The 17,328-nt window shown below is 44.4% G+C and overlaps 1 long non-coding RNA gene across 38 annotated transcripts; it reads left to right on the top strand.

The window, feature by feature from the left end:
• Positions 1 to 545: 545 nt before the first annotated feature.
• Positions 546 to 11,636, top strand: LOC123119779 (uncharacterized). 38 transcript variants are annotated; one of them, XR_006458896.1, is made up of 13 exons: positions 547 to 999; positions 1,105 to 1,281; positions 1,453 to 1,601; positions 1,746 to 1,803; positions 1,884 to 2,586; positions 3,004 to 6,497; positions 7,009 to 7,057; positions 7,791 to 8,088; positions 8,761 to 8,829; positions 8,997 to 9,069; positions 9,177 to 9,337; positions 10,303 to 10,465; positions 11,185 to 11,636. It is a non-coding gene; the product is annotated as an uncharacterized lncRNA (long non-coding RNA). The 38 variants fall into 38 exon arrangements; XR_006458891.1 differs by having other exon boundaries at positions 549 to 999; positions 10,241 to 10,465; XR_006458888.1 differs by having other exon boundaries at positions 554 to 999; positions 3,004 to 3,067; positions 3,782 to 3,832; positions 3,979 to 6,497; positions 8,997 to 10,465.
• Positions 11,637 to 17,328: the final 5,692 nt, after the last annotated feature.

Raw genomic sequence — 17,328 nt, 5'->3', positions numbered from 1 at the left:
GACCTCAAGCTCCCATGCCTTCTTCATATCTTACTATAAGATATAAAAGTTTGCCGCAGTGAACTCAATGGCAGCTGGTTTCTCAATGTCTTTACACTCGTCCAGGACTGGTACTAGGTCTGTCTATGTGTTTGTGTAATCGTCATGCGCCTCGTGCTCACGAAGACAAACTATGCAGTTCTCATAATGCACAATCATATCAACAATAGTTATGCCGGAATCTAGATGCATGTGAAGGCATGAATTCAGACTCTCACTTTGCTGGTTACTTCACATGGAACATATAAACACCGCTGCACTACCCGCCATTCTGGAGGCTTTGCGGGCGCTGAGCTTCGTCATCCGTTGGATTTTTTTACTGTTCACTGATTTTTACCTGCTGGCGTTTGGTCAGCCGTTGGTCCTTCTGTACATCAGCAGCAGCTTCACATGTCAATGCCAGGTGGGGCTCGTTACCTGTGGGGTCGAGAGAATCATGTGAGGTTGCTTTGGTTTTGCGTGAGTGAATTGGGGATCGATTTCACCGCGGTGGTCCCCGTCCTCCTCGATCCCCACATCCCTCCTCCCCACCAATCCCCCGTTCTCCTAAAGCCCCGCACCCCTCCTCCCCTGCTCTCGCACCCCGCGTCGGGCCGCCGCCGTTTCTCTCGGTCTGCTCGGAGGGACGGAGAGGGTGAGTCCATGGTCAGATGAGGGAGGAAGACAGATGACGGGGTGGATCGGGTACTCGAGGAGGACGCCAAGGCCCAGCAGTCTCCCCCAAATCTCGTCGCCTCGGGCGTGGAGGCGAGCTTCCCGGCGACGTAGGCGTAGCGCCGCCAAGAGGTCAGCAACGAGGAGGTTCAGCAGTCCGTTTCGTCGTCCTCGTCCCTAGGCGTCTGTTGCTGGAGAGAAGGACGCCAAGGCCCAGCAGTTTGTGACGGCCCCACCGGACGACGGACCCGGCGGGACAGCGGGCTCTAGCTTTCTCTCCCTTCTTCTTCATCTGGACAGAGAATGGTGAGATCTTACGTACTACATCATGTTGATTTTGTCTTCTTGTTCATGGCTAGGATTTGCAGTGTAATTTGGTGGTTATTCTTTTGCTGGGACTCTCCTGCAAAGACTCTGCTCAGATGCATAGTCAGGCAACTCACCGGAGAGAGCTGGGATGGAGGCGACTCTGAGGAAGATGAAGGCCAAGAGCGGTGCCGCTGCCGGGGAGAGGAGGCCGGTGCTGTCGAGGACAATACTGCTCCTCTGCGCCTGCAGCTTCATCCTTGGCGTGCTCTTCACCGACCGGTGAGCCCTCTCCTCTCCCCCCAGATTCGTTTTCGCTTGACCCTCTTCCTAGCGGAGTCCTTGCTCTCCCCGCTTTCTTTTTCTTGGATTCGTTTGAAAGCTCGCCGATGGAGTGCTCTGCTCGCCGTAGGCCTGCAACTGATACGTGTTCTATGGCGATGGTTTGGTCAGGTTCAGAGCGATGCCGGATTTAAAGAGCCAGGTGGTGGCGCAGCTGCGGTGACAGGAAGAGGAGCTGCAGATCGTTTCTGAAGATTTTGTTGCGATCGACAGCATCCATTTTTTGGCTCCTGGTTTATTTCAGAAAAAGAACAAACGAGGTTTTTGAAGATAATATAAAATCATGTTATTTTTTAAAGAGCGAGTTATGGAGTGAAAATGGATATTTTAATAAGAAGATAATCTGATGTTCTTCAGTTTCCTCTTTGGTTTGTAATTCTGTGAACATCCTTTCTTGATTTCAGAAACCATCCGACGACAGGGACGTGATGGGGAAGTGGCAAAGACTCATGAGGCCATACAGTACGTCGACTTGAATTTTTTTTTTCGCGAATACGCTAAGGATACGTATCTTTCCATTGATAGAAGGGGAGTGTTTACAGCATGGGATTAGGACGACACACTATGCCATGTACACAAAAGGGAGGCATGGAAGTGGACGTCGAGCAAACAGACGGGGTTCCTCATCCCCAAGAAAACCCTAGCCTAGCGCTCTGGGATGATGTTGGTGATCGCGGCGGCGCCGGCCTGGGCCCAAAGGCGCGCTTCGTCCTTGATGGTGGAGCACAGGTGGGAGACAGAGGGTCGGTCCCCGTCGAAGGTGCAGCTGTTTCTATGCTTCCAAATCCACCAAGCGGTGAGGATGATGAGGGAGGATAGGCCTTTACGCATGGCAGCGGGCGCGAGAGCACAAGAAGAGGCCCAACGATGCAACACCTGCTGGCTGGCTGCTCCTTCTCCCGCCAGGTGTGGTACGATGTTCTTGCTTGGGCTCGCTTCCCCACCGATCTGCCGACCGGAGACACCGACTAGAATATTGAAAAATGATCTGAATTGTTTGCACTTCTGCGTTATATATCTATTGGGGGACTAATTGGTATATATCATAATTGTATCTAGATATTTAGACAAGTTGATCGCCACGCTGCAGATGGAGTTGGCAGCGCGGTTCAGCAAGCATGAGCTGCTTGAGAGTGCGGATGGCAAGGCAGGAAAGGAAAAAGGCTTTTATGGTGATCAGGATCAATACCGCGTTCAGTAGCAAGAAGCGCCGTGATTCTGTCAGGGAGAGATGGATGCCTCAAGGTTCATTACTTTGCAATGTTGTCTCCCTTGTTTTGGCTGTTTTGGCCTAGCTGTTGCTTTCTGCATTTCTTGTTCTTAGTTAGATCAATGCAGAGGGATGTGTTTTTAATCAACTAGGATTATGACGTGCAAATAGCAAGGAAATAACAGAGAAATGTGCAAGTACGAAATCAAGGGATCAGATAGGATCATCTATCGTCCCAGCAAATAGAATCAACTAAATGTGATTTTTTATCATCATAACAACTAGAATAATCAGGTAGGTTTATTTAACATCATAGCTGCCTTGGGTCATACAGTTTGTTTGTTGCCTGCATACTTTCTTCTAAGAGCTGAGCTATTTAGATTGGGGTGGATCATTTAGTTGTCTGGCATTTATTTTTATTTCACCACATATATCTCATCGTTGTTTATCAGATGAGAAACTCAAGAAACTGGAAGAGGAAAAGGGAGTCGTCATTCGATTTATGATTGGGCATAGGTAAGGTTACTGGCACTAAGGTTCAATATATAATAACTTGTTTGCTGAAAAAAAATCATAAGATGAGGTCCCGTAAAAGACAAATCGTAACATAGAACACATATATTGTAAATATCTCCATGGAAAGCTTACATATTTTAGACAATAAAAGGAACCCGTAAAGCCTCAATGTTATAAACAGGTGCAGATGGGGTTTCCCTAATTCCCTATCTTTAAACAGGACACCACTTGTCTAATTGGACAGTAAGTAGATAAGGACATAAATCTGCTATTCGTTGTGCAGCTATGAGTCAACTGTGCATGAACTGAAAAGGGAAGATTGAACAAGTTCTGAGCTGCTATCTGGAACCATAAGTATGCAAGTTTTACAAAATAGTTTGGATGAAAAAGCAAAACAATACAAGGAGCCTGCGTAGATGCACATATTTTTGATGAATAACACTCATTTTAGTGTTATATCTCAGCTTGTATGTCAGTAAGTGTGTAAGTTTAGTCTAATACTCGCTTTTCTTTTTCCTCAGATCAAAAGCCAAGGATTTGTTGGGTGATAGCTTGATTCTAAGGCATTAATAGATTTACAACACTTCCAAAAATTTACTGGCATTTTGTATTATATTTATTCAAGTCGCTGATTGATTCTTGACCATCACTTGATCAACTATATTCATTTTCTAATACAAAGCCACTTCGCTAATTATCTTATGACTATTGAAGGGTTTAAAATGTGAGTATGATGTGCGTGGAGAGATTGTCATCCATGCTCAGGTATTTCAAGTGACCAACAAGTGTTATTTCAGTAATTTGAAATCTCCTGTATTCAGAGTTTAGTCAACTCTTAGTCATGTTCTTTAATAATCATTAGGTCTAATAAAAGTTTAGAACGATGCACTATTTTTCTGAATTTTGACTAGGCAAGTGCATCTTTGGTTGCGCCGATCGGATCGGATTCAATGCGTACATCGTATTGATGGACTGCTGACCGCTTCATCTGGTGTTTCCTCTGTCGTGTGAGTTGCATGTTGTTTTGAGAGCTTGAAGCAAGCAGAAAGCCGATGGAGGGGCTTAGGGATGATGAAAGCATTAGTGACGACATCAGGCGAGAGAGTATCGAGACTGCAAATCGCTTTCCTGTTTCTGCATTTCTTACTGTATATGTAACTTTGGCAGTATTCAGATCGTATAGCCTACGGGGAGCAGTGGAAAACATAATTTGTTGATGCTTAAAATTTGGAGTGGTATGTTTGATACATCTGCGCTGTTGACACGGTCTTCTTTAATGAATAACAAGGTAGTACAGTAGAATTGTAACTTTAGAGCCCTGCAAACTGTCTGTGCAAATTATGATGCTGGTTTATAGAACTAAATTTGTGGTGTGCCTGTATTTTATCTTTAGTTATAGGTTTCTCGGAAGCTTTACTGTGGGCTGTGTTACTTGCCAAACAAGTTCTAAGCACAAGTCAGATCCTTTCATGGCTTCCCTTATAAGATGATATACAAGGAAGTTTATTGCTTAGTGTAATTAGACAAGTGCTTGGATTATTCTGTAGTGAAAATAATGTGATTTTCCATCTTCTTTCTGTTCTTAGATCAGCTCACCTTAGGCCTTAGCCATACAAAGTAATTTGTGAAGATATATGTTCCTTAGTTTGATCCCACCTTCCCTGATTAAACATATGTCGTTACTCGATTTGATTATTGTATTAGTGTCTCTTAAGTTCGCTGGAATCGCTTGATGTTTCCTTTGAATTTAGAAGAAGGGATTCCAGCCATAAGATTCTTAAGTTCGTTGGCTCTGCGGCCGCATCATGGCAAGACGGCCACAAGGCAGCTGTTGCTTCCAGGCACAGAAAGGCCACCGATCGGATCAGCACGCAAGAAACCCGTTCGGATCGCCGCCGCAAGCCTCGCTTCAGCAACAGATCAGCCTCTGCACCTACATCCACTTCGACAGGCTGTCAGTCAAAGTTTATTTCAAATTCCAATCTAGAATAGTTACACTTTTTCGCCTCTACGTGCCTGCTTCTTCTAGCAGAGTTGCATTTCTCCTATTTTCAAAGCTTCAAATAACTCGATTTGATTAAAAATCATTCATAGGGGAACCCAGCTGGAAGTTTTGATGATCATTGCACATGGGGTAACAAAGTGAAGCTTTACAAAGATCAAGTCAGAAAATTGAAGCGTCTCATCTCTGCGAAAAAGTCACACATCAATTGTTACATTTGCCACATGAGCCTTCAAATACCTATGGAAGTATACCATGCAAGCATTACGCGACAATGACACTCTCTTTATTCCTACGTTCACACCTTCTGAAAACCAGTCAGACTAAGATGACTAAATAAGCTCTACAACTGCCTATGTATGTGTTTCTGTAAAACGATCAACCTCACTCTACTATATGTGATAAATTCACATTGCATTATGTTTGTAGCTACATCCCCTACCTATTCACTACTAACATCGCTACTAACTGGCTGCTTACGCCATTGGCGCAACCGGGTCATCTAGTTAAACATATAAAGGATGAGCTAGTGCGCCCAACCAGCGGCACCAGCCACGTCTCCTTTTTTGCATCTATGAATGTCCCGAGCGCTCTCTTTCCCCTTTCCTCTCCCTCGTGCTTTCCTTTCCTCGCCGCCGCCACTCCATCCTAGCCGCCTCCTCTCCTCGCGCCGCCACCGCTTCCACCCTCCCTCTGGGCCGCCTCGTCTCCTCCGCCTCCGCCACCTCCTCCTCCCCTTCCTCTCCCCCTCCCGTGCCTCCGCACCCGACTAGCACGGCCAGACCACGTGACGTGGACGAGGAGATGACAGCTCGGGAGGCAGGCTCCTTCCATGGCGGCACCCCAACCTGCCGGATTTTCCTCCTCGTCAGCTCAGCGGAGAGGAGCGGTGGATCCGCCTCCTCTTGGACCTAGCGCCCGATCCGAGGTGTGCGGGCGCGGACGAGCTTCCCCTGCCGGCCCGCGGCAGCGGCGACCTACAAGCAAAGGGCAAGGGCCAGGCGACGGCAGAGAGAGAGAAGATGAGAGGGAGAAGAAGGAAGGAGAGGAGGGAGAAAGAGAGAGAGGAAAGAGGAGAAGGAGGCGCGGCGTCGGATGGGAGAGGGTCACCACCGGCCGAGGCCTGCGCGTGGCGGTTCGATGTGATCCTCGCGCCTTCTCTTCCTCGTCCCGCCGACCTCATTCTCTGTTACTCTCATGTTGGCCGTGGCGACAGGTCGCGGCGGAGGATCTGGAGCTGAGCCCACGCAGTTGAGGTTGAGGAAGACGGAGGTGAGGGAAGCAGCAACAAGACTGCTGGCTGGTGACGGGTCAGCGGCCACGAGAGGAGGGGGAAGGGGGATGACGTCATGCTTTCTCGCCACCTGCACGTCCTCGTCCCATAGTCCGCTGCTCCTTGTCTGCGCCGTTTCAACTCCAGCTGCAGCAGTGCGTCTCCATGATCCTTCCCCTCCTCCGGCTTCTCTCCTTCCATAGCTACTTATGCTGCAATAGTTTCAGTGCAAGTATAGTCAGGTATTTAACTGCTTGTTTTTCTTTTACAGTTTTAGCTAATTGGCTGGGTATCTACTTTCTCTTTTGTGTCTGCACATATAATCGATTCGCTGGCCCATACTTGCATGTTCTCTAATTATCTTGCAGTGCTAACAAGTAATTAGGACATAATCTTGGTCCATACTTGCATTAGAACATGCCACATAGAAGAAGGTGGCATAACTTGGGATAAGAATGGCCACATGAACATTCTGTCATGATATTGTGATTAGTGATCAATACTTGCAGCAGTACTGCAATGGTGCTATCGTTGCATGTTTGCAAAAGATGTCTGTAAATTATTGATCTTCGTCGTGTCTCCTACTTACTATTAGTTCAACTGACCCAATCTTTATGGTCTTATTGCTATGATTAATTGCTCTATTTCTTGGTTTTTGTATTGTAGGACAGGGAGGCAGAAGAGAGGACATGCTGAAGAATGAAGGTGGACAAACGTAAGTAGTACTTGGCACTATTCAGATTTTCTTTGTTATTGCATTACAGGATTGTAGGGTGTTCGGATTTTAAACGCTGGCATTGATCGAGGTGTTTGGGTTTTAGTTCTGATTAGATGTGTATCAGGTTTTAGTTCTGATGAGATACAGAAATTGTTGAGACAGGGCATGAATGGTATATATTTTAGCCGTGCTTTTATTCCCTTTTGCTCTTTCCAAAGGGACTACTCTACTTTTCTGTTAACCATTAGTAATATATTTTTCAGAGCCGGATCCATTTATTAAATGAGGAGAGGTGTATGAGACAAATAAAAATGTATCGAACTATGATTCATGACTTTATGCGAAGGATTCTAAGTGAGCAAGTCATTTTACTGGGGCTAATGAACACATACCACAATTTGCAGAGTACTTTGCTTTTCTGGTTGTTTTGCTAAGAGACTGTTAATGATAAATCAGATGTTTTCCTTTCTTTAGTATGCTTAGCAATAATATTTTACGTTGGCTATTAAATTAGACTTCTTTCTGGTTACATGATTCCTCTTATAATTACAGATCTTCGTTTATTTACAATATTCTAAGGCTACTAAGGTTACACATTTGTTCTACAGTTTGCAGTGAGAACAAGCTATTTCTGATGGCTCTGTCCTATTATTGTTCACGTGTTTGCTTTCAAATATTTTGAGTGCTCATATCAACAAAACTATTGATTATTGGCTATTGTGTCTGTCAGCAGGTGCACATGAACAGCAAGGCATGTTTGGCGTCTTACTTGACCGTGCTGCAGAACAACATCTTGTGGTTCTACCCAAGGGTTGACGCCGAGCACCGGGGCGTACTGCAGGAGTAGCGCCCTGCGTCCTTTGTCAACGTCCATAGCATCAAGGACCTCCTCACGCCCCTGTGCAGATGGCACTCGCTCGTGATCACAGGAAACCGGACGACGCATGTGCCCGTTGTCTGTCAGCGCCGACAAGGTTGGTTCTATGTTAAGGCCCTGCGTCCTCACGTAAGAGGGCATGATTCATAAGGTAGGTACTGATTGCATCTTCATCTCTATTTTTCATTTGGTCTCGATTCTTTCACTTGGTGCTACACAAGGTCAGGTCTGCTTGGAACATCTGCCTCCCAAATTCAGGTCAAGGAGGTCATAATCTCCTTCTAGATATCTTAGGGTTTAGATTTAAACGAATAGATGCAGCCATATCAATGTGCAAAGTAGAGGAAGTCGTAGTGAACATTCATAAGCTTGCTCTTGTGCTAGATAAGAAAGATTCAGAAAACTATTATGCAACGGTCACCAGAGCTTTACTGCTCTTTGTATGCACTGCAAGAATTATTCTGCAAGGGTAGCCGGCTGCACATTTGTTGTTTTCCCAGTCATTTAAGAATATTAGTTAAAGTGGATGGTGATACGATGTTTATACCATTTGAGGTATCTATTCTTTTACAAAGCATGTGAAAATACTTAAGGTTCTTTTAAAGAAGAGAGATAGGGAGGGAGGGAGGAAAACTCAATTTGTGCAACTAAAACTGACGATTCTAATCCAAACTGGAAGTGTTGCCCACGGAAATTCAGAACCTTCGTAGTTGTTGTTGACTTGGACCTTAGTTATTTCAGATTTCAGAATTGCATTTGTGCAGTAATTCTCTAGAAGTCGTGTAATACAGACATATTAATAAGATTTTTCTTGAATATGCAGCAAACAAATACTTCAGGCACGATGGATATTGATGTAGACTACATCAAAGTGCTGCAGGACCAAATTGAGGTATGCTCCACACAGACACAGCGTCTTAAAAAATTATCATTTTCCACTGCATATTAACATGTTCTATTATTTTTTAGACAAGTACAAACTGATTAAGTAATAATACAGATAAAAAGCCATACATTCTCATTTTTCTTCTCTGTATTTTTTCTTGTTCATACCTGCAGAAAAATTGTGGTGGTGATGATTGATCTGTATTTTTTGAAGGGGGTCATTGGTCATGACTCCACTGTAGCATAGGTGATAATTCCTCACCCTATATTTGCGTGTAGTAGCCTCAAACATCAACTTTCTTATGATTTTTCTCTAGCATGTTGCTCGCTGGTTTTGACTATTGATTTTGGTAGACGGTGCCCAGTTTAGGACATGATCCAACTCTCAGTTACATACATGGACCTTCTCTTTCTACATCTCTATGGTAGTAAACTTTCTTACTTTAGAGACGGATCAGAAGGCGTTTCTTTTGCTTTTGGTGTTGAGGATGCACCAAACTATGCACAAAATGAAGGTACTAGACAATAATGCACTTTTAGATGGTACACTGGTGCTGATGAATCAATTTTTTTGTTACTGCTTTATGCTTCTGACAGTGTGCGCTAGCTTATCTATTATATCAGATAATACTGTCTCACACATGTAGTGCATATTGGTTATTTTCACTTGATTTGGATAAGTAAAGTGCGGCTATATTTTTCTTAACTGTTCCTATTCTTTGACAATCTTCTGCTTCGGTTTCTGTTTCTTTCTTGTTTCAGGTTCTTTATATCGAGTGCCTATTAATTAGTCACATGTCCATAGATACTTTATTATGCCCTTTAATGATCTCATCCCATGCGACTCACATATGAGTTATACATATGCATGGTTGTGAGAATTAGAGGGACAGTTAGTGTTCCCTTGAAGAAAAGTGCAAGCATGATCTACTTTAAATTGGAACACTTATGTTAGAAAACATGGTCAATGGACTGTACAAGAAAATCATTTTTTCAGTAAATTGTGACAGATCCAAAATAACCAACCGAAAACAACAAAATTATTTTTTCAGTAATTTGTGATGCCTCATAGACATGTTTTCACTTAGATTAGAACGGCTTAAGAAATATCCTATGTAAGATAGGTTGTAAAGTAGCAGTTGTATATACATAGCTACAGTGTGTTTCCTGAACATCACAACTTCATCTTATGATGTGCTCACTGTAATCATATTTTTTTGTTTCATGTAAAGTAGTAGTAGGTTCTTTTGATGCCAATGATTCATTATCAGATCCCATGAGGCACTAATATCATGCTAGCTCTGTATTTTGTTGGTGGTATTCCCACTGTAATTCACTCTCAACATGCCGGTAATTTCGAGTTTTGTTTCTTTTATTCTCACATGTAATTTCTTTGTTCCATCTTTGCTATGAACCAGTGCTGATGTTCTGTTTTCCTGCGGTTGTCGCCACTGTACTTTGTTCCTTGCATGAACAAAAGAGGATTAATGAAACAACATTCGCGCTGAAGAAGAAAAAGGATATGTTGCCCATCAATTCTATCATACTCAAGAATCGCCATTCATTTTGTGAGGTTAAAAGGATTGTCCGCTTCCTTCCTTGCATGATAACCACATCAATGGATTGGTGTTGAACATAACAAGGTATAAGGCCATCCATACTCATTTTTCTTATCTGCATTTTTAATTGTTCATATCTGGAAAAAAATTGTGCTGGTCATGATTGATTTGAGTATCATGATTTTGTAAATTAGATTCAAATGTTAGAACCAACGCTGATTTTGTAGTCAATTGGTTGTGTTGTAGTGAGCTGAGGGTATTATACATCTCATGTTGCACTCTCAAAATTTGATTAGTAATTTTGTCAAATAATAAATAGAAGCATTGTTATCATAAGTGTTGATTGGTCATGCAATCACTGCAGACCTTAAAAAGAAGGGCTTGTGAAATACTGCTCGAGCTACATCGACATATGCTAGCTAAATATAAGAATGCAGAACATATCGAACCTCATCTGTCCTTACTCATATTATAAGTAAAATATGAACGTTTCGTGTCTCCAGTCGGTTCGCTATCAAAGGAAGATGCATGCACACTTCGTGTCTCCAACCGGTTTAGATCATAGGAAACTATGGCACAATGCACAGCAGAATTTTCTTGTTACAGCTCACTGAAATTTTTTGTTCTTGCCTACGGTAATGCCTTTTGGTTAAGCTAGGAATTGTTTCATTATTGAAAGCTTTCATCTGCATATATGGTCGTAAGGGGCTGTGTATTTATTTTGCTTCATTCATTATTTTGGTCTATTTATTTTGCACAGAAAACCATCTTTGGTATGCTTTGATGGGGCTTATTTGATATAGTTCAAGGAAAATTGGAAGTAGTGGCACACCAGCCATGAAAAGTTTGAGAGGGCTATGCAACCACAAGAAATGATGTGCTCCTGTCATTTTGCCATGATCTTGTGGCCCCATTCCACAGGTGGCACGTCAGTTCCTTAGGTGGATCCTCAGCAGATCGAGCCGCCTCACCCCCTTGCAAGCAAACCTTGACCATGTCTGCTGGCACATGCAGCGATCACTCTACCTGAGTTCCATGACTGCATATCTTAGTCACAATAAGCTAAATGACTAGAGCTATTTATATGATGCATCTCTATCTATGTATCTTGCTTTTTCAAAGCAATGTAAATGGTTTGAATTGATCTTATCATGAACTGATCTCATGCCTTTGTTTTGGCCTATAAACGTAACATGCAATGTAATATATAATGCTATGTATCGACAACATGCTGAAATATCTATTTTTGCTTCAAGATTTTATAGTCTCTAAATATTCTTACTATTCTTGGCTCCCTCTCGCCCTTTGCGCCATTGACGCAACGGGTCATCTAGTACCTAGAAAAACCCACCAGACAGATATGATGCAGCCTAAAGCCTTTTCTTCTTGTACATCCTACATAACCATGTCTTTGTTTTCTCCGACTGCCATTTGGCAGTAAACGCTGCCCATCTCTCCTCAAAGACTTTTTTTGAAGTGGCATAATAAAGTAGAGACCTGAACTCCTTTAAAGACTTATGATGAAGGTGTTTTTGCATGTTCTTCTCAATATGCCACGAGCAAAGACGATGCCAAACGTCCGAAAGTACCTTTCCGATGGCATTAATCATAGTTGCATCTCCAACAGTAATTACTGACCCGGGCCTCTTCTGACAGTGAGCCCTCAAAAACGTCTGAAGCAGCTAGACATATGTATCTCCCGTCTCGTCAGACACAATAGCACAACCGAATACCGTGGTGCAACGGTGGTTGTTCAGACCGACGAAAGGTATAAATGGCATGCCATACCTATTCATCATATATGTGCTGTCGAAGACGGTCACATCACCGTAGTCAATATAGTCTCGCCGTGATTGAGAATCACATCAAAATAGGTTTTTCAGCCTTCCTTCATCATCGACGGTGTGCTCAAAGAAGAAATCTAGATCCCTGTCTTTTCTGGTCATCATGATCCCAATGGCAGTGTCTGCATCACCTTGTACAAGCAACTTCATCTTTTCTCTATAGCACATGTTATAAAGCTTCTTCCTCCCAAAACCAGCCTTTGCATATGACCCGTACCTACTAATGAAATTATCATAAATCATATGTTTCCTGATTCCAGCACCTGCCATAGTTAAGATCTCAGCTTTCTAAAATTCTTTTATTTGATTATGAGACCGGAGAAACGAGACTTCATTCGGTCTAGCTAGAACGTGACTGTGATCATCACTAAAATTACTGACATACCAAACGTCCCGCTTTCTATCAAGCTTCAAAGTTATATGCGCATCGCAGAAGCAACGAGTCTCCGCTTTGAGCCTGCAGGTCCTGCCTTCCATTGTACAAAAAATTTCCTGTCATTTCCCAGCTCTCGAACACAGATACTTCCTCAAGCGCATAATTCCCTCAGGACCTTTCGAAAATTTCAGCGAGTCCTTTCTTACGCTGAAACCATGCTCCTTAGCATACTAGTTATAGGAAATGTAAGCCTCTCCTAGTGACCTGGACGTCTTCCTCATGACCTTCCAATGCCTGTCCAATGATTCTTGCTGATATTCATCAAATCCGATGTCAAAATTAAACAAATCATCAACAACATGCCCATCCATCCTGCTAGGACCATTTACATCTCCCTGTAAATTAAGGCATAAAACCATGTATGTCAGTCAGTTATTATTTTAATATATAATGTATGTAAGTTTCAAAACTTACTTTGCTGGAGCTGCCATCATGAGATGCATGAATGGGCGATTTGTCACTTTCATCATCCACAATATTCCTCACAAAGTCCCCATCCACGTCCATCTACGCATATTTTAAAAAAAAATACATGTAAGCGCTCATGCGGTTAGTATGTCATTCCTTCTCCTATTTTTTTTAAAACATACCTGGAGTGCGCTTTCAGCAAATGAATCATCTATATCCATATCATCATCATTATCGTCATGTCGCTGCATGATGCAAAAAAACATGTAAGTGTACATGCGGTTGATCGTATTTATGTTTTTATCAACATTGATCACACTTACATTGCCACTATAAGATTCATCCAAACTCATGTAGTTCTCCTGTTCGTCCATATTTAGTGACGAGGTTCCTTTGTCGTCGCCGTAATCAGCGCCATCATAATCGTCCTCCTCCTCTATCCATACATGTATAAGAAAATTGTAAGATCAATCGAACACCATGTAACATCATCCCTAAAATAATTAGTTCATCAAGCACAACGACATCGCACATAGTTTACAGTTAAACCAACCTCTTGCACGGCGGCGAGGATGACAGATGGATCCTTTTTGTCCGATGATGAACGCGCTGACGGCGTGACGTTGCTGGCCGGCCGGGGCAGGCATCGACAGGATGATGGCCGGTCGAGGCAGGCGGAGTCCGGGGAGGAAGGCGGCGACGAAGAACGGGTGGGCGCCCATCCGGGCGCCGGCAAAGGAACGCGCGGCATCAGCAACGGCGGCGGGGCACACGCGGCGGGCTGTTTGGGCGGTGACCCAGGCGACGACGACTACATGGAGACGGCGGGCGACGTCGAGACGGCGTGGATGCGTTTAGGGTTTAGGGTTACGACGGCGGGCGTCAGCGGCTCTCGTGACCTTTTTTCCCACAACTATCGACGCCAACGTGGAGACGTGCGGGCGTACGATGGCGACGTACGGCGACGGGTGCGGCATACGCGGGCGGGCGTATGACGACGGGTGCGGAATACAAGGGCGGACGTACGACGACGCGCGCGGACGTACAGCGTCGGGTGGGTATTCCTATACCTAATGTGAAATGACCATCCTACCCAATATACGTTTTAGGTGGGGGGGGGGGTTGTACCCAAGCACTCCCCTTCATTCAATCCGGTGCTCACAATCGGCAGTGCTGATTCCAGTAACAAAAATGCAATAAGTTTACGTTTGAAAGAACATGCGGTGCCCCCATGTTTGGTTTTGGTAATTGATGACAATCTCTATGGACTAATGGTTGCCTTGAGTTATATTTGAAGGATTTGTCCATAGGCATTTCTTGAAGTTCATGTGTTGGTTTCAAGGAGTTTATGTGGTGATCAAGGTGTTATTAAGGAATTATCCAAAGATTGGTCATGTGAGAGTTGAGCTTATTGCAAGCATGTCTTGGAGAAGAAGATTGTGTGATCATTCATGTATATTTTCAAGACATCATCCAAAAGAAGAGAGTTGAAAAGATTCAAGGTTGATCAAGACTAAGTCAAGAGTGAATCAACTTGATCAACTCACAAAGCGTAGAAGATGTACCGAGAGGGATCAAGCGATCCCATGGTGTGGTAAGCATTGTCAATTACGCTTTGTGTACTAACCCATGATCATCGTGAGAGTTCTTTGTGGGGTTAGGTTGCGGTGTGCAAGTTCAAGTGAAGCATCATGAAAGAGATCAAATGCTTGAAGCTTGCCGTCCATTGTGGTGACAATGGACTTGTGAAGATGTTGCGGTGTGCAAGTTCAAGTGAAGCATCATGAAGAGATCAAATGCTTGAAGCTTGCCGTCCATTGTGGTGACAATGGACTTGTGAAGATGTGCGGAAGAGTGGCTCACCCATAGTGGAGTATGGGGGAGCAATCAACTAGTCTTCATCGAGCCAACGCAACCAAGAAAGGTGGTCCAACTTGAGGGAGTCAAGATCGTCATCATCTAGCTCAAGTGGACCATGTGCAAGGCAAAGGTTTGCCCTTGATAGGTTTTCTATTTTACCGGTCTCATGATCGTAGTTGGGAGACCGGGTTATAGGATCGATTGCCGTACTATCAAGGGGGGCTCTCGATGAGTAGCTTAATCGTATCATTCGTAGAGAGCTCAAACCATTGCATCCTTGCATCATCTTTCTTGGTTCTTGTTTGGTTCTTCTCTTTGTGAGTTTTGGAGCCTATGGTCATCTTGATGACAAGCTCGAGTTCATCGAAAACGGAGTTCACTCGCATCTTCTATGATGTTTTCGATGTTGGAAGGTTATGCCGGTTCTTCTCGGTTGGAGGTTTCACTCCTCTATTTTGTTGGCATACCTTCCTTGCCTCTTCTTGCCTGTTTTGATGCTACTCGTCGTCTTGTATCCAACAAGCTTGAGTTTGCTCAATTCGGAGCTCATATGCAGAAGTTATGGCAGTTTTGGTTTCCCGTGGAGTATTCTTGTTTTCGTGGAAGTGGCTTTAGGGTGGTCCCAGCGGTAGTACCGCAGTACCCAGCGGTAGTACCGCTTAGGGGTCACAAGCGGCAGTACCGCTGGTGGGTCCTCAGCAGTAGTACCGCTACGGTACCAGGCCCCTACCGCGTCGACTCGAGGGGTCATTTTCGTGTCGGATAGTGCGGTACTTCACGGCGGCAGTAGGGCGGCAGTACCGCTCACGAGCGGTAGTACCGCCCAACCACCGCGGCAGTACCGCTCGGGTCTGTCACTCTCCTGCCCTCCAGACTCCACGGTAGTACCGCCCGGGGGAGCAGTAGTACCGCTGTGATCAGCGGTAGTACCGCTGCCTCCTGCGGTAGTACCGCCCTTTGCGGGGCTGTTTTGGGGGTAACGGTTGGATTGTTCCCCCCACTATATAAGGGGGTCTTCTTCCCCATTCTGCCTTATCCGTTGAGCTCGTGTTCTTCCCCCATTGTTGACCTTCTTCGAGCTTGCTAACTCTCAATCCCTCCATGGATTCTTGCTAGTTTTTGAGGGAAAAGAGAGAGGAGATCTAGATCCACATTTCCACCAATCACTTTCTCCTCTTTGTGAGGGGAACCCCTTGGATCTAGATCTTTGAGTTCTTGGTGTTCTCCTTCTTGTTCTTCCTCTCTTTTCCCTCCCTAGCATTAGTTGCTTCGGTGGGATTTGAGAGAGAAGGACTTGGGCACTCCGTGTGCCCTTGCCATTGCATTTGGTGCATCGGTTTGAGTTCTCCATGGTGATACGTGGAAGTTACAAGTTGAGAAGCTTATTACTCTTGGGTGCTTGGTGCCCTTGAGCTTGTTCCTCTTGGGTGCTTGGGCGTGTTGGAAATATGCCCTAGAGGCAATAATAAATGGTTATTATTATATTTCTTTGTTCATGATAATTGTCTATTGTTCATGCTATAATTGTGTTATCCGGAAATCGTAATACATGTGTGAATATATAGACCACAACGTGTCCCTAGTAAGCCTCTAGTTGACTAGCTCGTTGATCAACAGATAGTCATGGTTTCCTGACTATGGACATTGGATGTCATTGATAACGGGATCACATCATTAGGAGAATGATGTGATGGACAAGACCCAATCCTAAGCATAGCTCAAAGATCGTGTAGTTCGTTTGCTAGAGCTTTTCCAATGTCAAGTATCTTTTCCTTAGACCATGAGATCGTGTAACTCCCGGATGCCGTAGGAGTGCTTTGGGTGTACCAAACGTCACAACGTAACTGGGTGACTATAAAGGTACACTACAGGTATCTCTGAAAGTGTCTGTTGGGTTGACACGGATCGAGACTGGGATTTGTCACTCCGTGTGACGGAGAGGTATCTCTGGGCCCACTCGGTAATGCATCATCATAATGAGCTCAATGTGACTAAGGAGTTAGCCACGGGATCATGCATTACGGTACGAGTAAAGAGACTTGCCGGTAACGAGATTGAACAAGGTATTGGGATACCGACGATCGAATCTCGGGCAAGTAACATACCGATTGACAAAGGGAATTGTATACGGGATTGATTGAATCCTCGACATCGTGGTTCATCCGATGAGATCATCGTGGAACATGTGGGAGCCAACATGGGTATCCAGATCCCGCTGTTGGTTATTGACCGGAGAGGCGTCTCGGTCATGTCTGCATGTCTCCCGAACCCGTAGGGTCTACACACTTAAGGTTCAGTGACGCTAGGGTTGTAGAGATATTAGTATGCGGAAACCCGAAAGTTGTTCGGAGTCCCGGATGAGACCCCGGACGTCACGAGGAGTTCTGGAATGGTCCGGA

This window comes from Triticum aestivum, chromosome 5D, assembly GCF_018294505.1.
Source record: "Triticum aestivum cultivar Chinese Spring chromosome 5D, IWGSC CS RefSeq v2.1, whole genome shotgun sequence".
NCBI classification, from domain to species: Eukaryota; Viridiplantae; Streptophyta; class Magnoliopsida; order Poales; family Poaceae; genus Triticum; species Triticum aestivum.
The sequence above is the reverse complement of the archived record's forward strand: the minus strand, read 5'-3'. Positions and strand labels throughout refer to the sequence as shown.